The following is a 4,673-nucleotide window of genomic DNA, read 5'->3' on the forward strand; positions in this document are numbered from 1 at the left end:
ATGCTGGTGGTATCGTTGCTGTAGGGCCCGTTGAATGGCTGTAGCCTCTACAGTGAACTCCGCCACTGTTGTCGGTGGATTTCTCACAAGGCTGGCAAAGAGTTGCTTTTGCACTCCCGGCAAGAGATACTGCAGCTTTCTTTCCTCTGGCATGTCGTGGCCTGCCCTACGCAAACATTGGCCATGCCTTCTGAAAACATAGCAATGCTCTCGTTGGGTTTCGGAATGCGGATTTCGAGGAGACGCTGAGCATTTGCCCTCCTCTCGATGCTTGTAAAGGTATCCAGCAGCTGTGTGCGGAAATCTTCCAACGCGGCTAAGCTCCTATCCCGGTTGACGTACCTCGTACGAGCATTGTCCTTTAGACAGAAATAAACACTCGAGAGGTTGTCCTCCAAGCTGGTATTTGGGTTGTGCTTGGCGACGTGCTTTAACTGGTCTAGCCAATCTTGGACGTCTTCAAAGGCATCACCATGGAAGCTCTCTGGAACCATAAGATTCTGCAGTGTTAATTGCGATGCAGCTGCGGTCGCGATGATAGTTGTAGGAGGCAACCGATTTTAGAGGTTTCTTGCAGGATACTGGACTCAGGCGTTAGGTCTAGCAGGCGACGACTGAAGCGGTGGACCGCTGTTTTGATGTGGAATGGAGATTCCGGGCTCGATCGTCGGTTTCTCGAACGGGTTCTAAGCAAGAAGAATACACAGCACCTCTACCAATGTAACGACGTGGGGTCGATGAGGATGCGAAGCAGTACGACCGAGAAAAACACTTTATCAGTCCTCAAAGTAAGCCAACAACGTATTCTTTCTATCCACGCTTAACCCAAAAATCCGCGCTACGTCAACCTCGTCTCCTCTGGCACATCATCATCATCACTACCATCATCATCATCATGATCATTATCATCATGTTTTATATCAACTACAGGACGAAGGCCCCTCCCTGCGATGTCCAATTACCCCTGTTCTGCGCGAACCGATTTCAACCCGTGGTGATATAGTTGTGCCAAATATAGTTGTGCAGATAGATAGATAGATAGATAGATAGATAGATAGATAGATAGATAGATAGATAGATAGATAGATAGATAGATAGATAGATAGATAGATAGATAGATAGATAGATAGATAGATAGATAGATAGACAGACAGACAGACAGACAGACAGACAGACAGACAGACAGACAGGCAGACAGACAGACAGACAGACAGATAGATAGATAGATGGATAGATAGATAGATAGATAGATAGATAGATAGATAGATAGATAGATAGATAGATAGATAGATAGATAGATAGATAGACAGACAGATAGACAGATAGATAGATAGATAGATAGATAGATAGATAGATAGATAGATAGATAGATCCTAACACTGCGTGAACTAGCGAAAGGATGCGGACATATGATCACAAAAATTGGAGACAGATCACATAGCCAATAAAGAATGCGCTCGACTACTACAGTAAAGTCCCTGCTTATTAAAGAAACAAGAGTAACAGTTCATCAGGCAATAAGCTTATGAATAGCTTCACGTAGGAATTCTTCAAGCCGTCCAGTGGTTCGCGAGCATCGCAAGCAGTTTATTTGAAGAAGAATGATGACTACTGAGACAATGCGTAAATTATGACCGCGTTAAGGAGTCAAGAACAATGATTTATACTTTCCCATGGATAGGCCACATGCTATTATATTGCCGAAGAAAACGTGTTTTTTGTGTGTCAGCGAATCTCAAGATTGTTATTGGCAAGTCGATGCAGCGATGCATCGAGCTAAGGGTGACTTTATTAGGGCACGAAGCCTCTTCGCCTTCTGGTCATGCCACTCGTACGGCCACAGCGTCCACAATATACCAGTGCGTCTTGAGCACGGCGTTGGTAGGATTGACATGGCAGACTTGCCTTATCTACTTAGATGAGGCCATCGTCTTTAGCACAAATATTGGAACTCATACCAGGCCATCTTGAATAATGCACAAGCGAATTACATTAAAAGGACTCACTCGAAAGACGCAACACTGGCACTTCACTTAAGAAGAGTTGGTTCTGGTTGTGTTTTGTGTTAAATGGCAAACCTGAAAGACTCATCTGGCCTCCTTGCACGATCAATTTACAGCCTGAGTATATTGTATAGTTGCTTGCCGTACCTCTATTGAGCCACCGCCGACGCACAAACTGGCAGACGACAGCTACGTGGTAACAGCCGCAGGCGATTTCGCCGGACAGCAACAAGGAGACCCATTAACGAACACCCCGCTAGCACTTCGAACGAGAGACCAGTCTCAATCCTTCTACGCTCATGGATCAGTTATTTTTGCGTTCCTTGCGTAGCGACGCCAACGCAAAGCTATCACCGGTCCGCGCCCACTACTTTCTTTTTGTGCCCACACCATCAATGTGGTCAAATGGCGCCTCTAATTGTCCCTGTACGAGTATTCGGGAAAAATACTACTCGACACATGCGACACTCCAGCCACGTGTTACGTGGAGATAAATTGGCACCACCAACTACGGAGAGCACCGCCAATAAGGCCCACGGAAGGCCTAAATCTTGTCAAACCCGCTTTTCGGCCCCCATTGAAGATTGGAGTGGGCGAGAGTTCGCGCGCCTTCGCGGGCGCTTTGCAAAGCCAACAAACGAAAATCGGTCACAGCCAGTCAAGTAACAGACTCTTAAACACGGCCTAAAGAGGTCAACCGCGGTCTTGCTATGTAAAAAAATAATGGGGTTTTACGTGCCAAAACCACTTTCTTATTATGACGCACGCCGTAGTGGAGGACTCCGGAAATTTCGACCACCTGGGTTTTTTTAACGTGCACCTAAATCGAAGTACACCGGTGTTTTCGCATTTCGCCCCTATCGAAATGCGGCCGCCGTGGCCGGGATTGGATCCCGCAACCTCGTGCTCAGCAACCCAACACCATAGCCACTGAGCAACCACGGCGGGTGTTGCTATGTGCAGTCGACCGATTCTATACCAGTACCATGCTAGCGTCGGCTGGCTACTGGGTGAGTGCCGTCTAACGGCGCGAAGCGAGGAGATCAGCGAGAATAGCGCATGCGCTCCAAGATCACATGAAGCACGAGTTTCTTCTTTTAGGCTCTTACTACCAGCAGGACACAATTACTGATTAATTTGGCGCAAACTTCCCGACTTATTCAAGAAAGCAGGAGCGTGTGCCCCTGGCTTGCGCCCTTTGTTTCTTTCTATTTTTAGTGTGTGTTTCTCTAGTGCACATGCACAATATTGATGAACAAATTGTACAAAGCTGAAATGCAACTGTATCTTAGGGGCAAGAATAAGTAGCGCAAGAGGGCACTATCAACTTTTCAATCTACTTTCGGACATGGCGTAAGCTTCCGCTTAGTTAAATGCGACAGGGCCAGTGCAACAAATGTGGGAAGAGCTTAGCTAACGAAACTTGCACTTGCAACGAACGTCGTGCGAATGCGCTACTCTTCCTCACGTCGTCCCTTCACGCTGTTAGAAGGCGCTGACCGGCCGGTCATTCGACGCTCGCGTGATACTGTTGAACTGTACTGTACGTCGACTTGGAATGCGAGATGTGGGCCTCAGTCTTCCCGCATATTTGCGATACTCACGATAGAGCGCTGCGACTAATAGAGATATCACCGCTCAAACTGGTTAACTAAAAGATGCGCGAAACGATTTTTTTCCGCCAAGATGACAAAAACTCGCATACAAAGACAATCTCTCAACGTCACCAGCTAAAGGATAGACAGTTGGGCGAGTTGATACGGTAACATGATCTTGGCTAGTAGCGCAAAGTAAACACAAACACTGATGTTTTTTACCTTGTCATGTTCTTATGCTGCGGTTTTAGCCACCACCTATATATATATTTTCTTCGTTTTAATAAATATTTTTTTGAGAGCGCTCGTCCTGTCTGCTCCTTTCTGTGTCCGTGTTCACTTTGCGCTACTAGCCAAGATCATGTCACCTGCTACTTCAAGCCTACTGCAGACGCCCCGAAGCCTGAACACATGCTTATCTAGCTATGAACCAACGTATGACAGTGCTGTCTTACACGACGCTGTGCAGAATAGAAGCCCCGTCACCGCGATTCCATTCGTGTACCAATACGTCAACCAGCATGGATCGAAAAGCATCTGTGACAGTGTTTCGGGCAATAGAAGGTAATGGGGCATCTTTGCAGGCAGGCTCAGAACATAGGACGAAACGCTGTTACGTAGTCACAGCAGCACCTCACACGACCCAATATCATCCACTGTATGGTCTAAGCCATTGTCAGCGCACTAGCAAACTGTGGGACTTATGTTCCGGATTTTCTAGCTTGGGTTCGTATTCAAAATCCCCAAACAAGCTTGAAGAAAAAGTTCCAGTACCAAACTGCAACCGCTTATGCTTTATCTCCCTCAGTATAACTGATGCCTGTCGAGCCGTGCTTTTTACATGGAAAAAGCACGTACAATGCAGCAACTGTATCCTTCCAATGCAGCAGCTGTAGAGCTCCATTAGCCAAGCGCAACAATATGATGTTCTCAAAGAAGAAACGCACATTAGGACGCATTATTTGCAACCTTTCTTAGTGTGATAGCGGTTACGCTCAATTTTAGGTTCCTTGATAGAAGTTCCCCAATATGCTCGCGATAAATTTTAGGTGTAAGAAAATGTACTTACTCCTCA

Source organism: Dermacentor albipictus, chromosome 5 (genome assembly GCF_038994185.2).
Source record: "Dermacentor albipictus isolate Rhodes 1998 colony chromosome 5, USDA_Dalb.pri_finalv2, whole genome shotgun sequence".
Lineage (NCBI taxonomy): Eukaryota > Metazoa > Arthropoda > Arachnida > Ixodida > Ixodidae > Dermacentor > Dermacentor albipictus.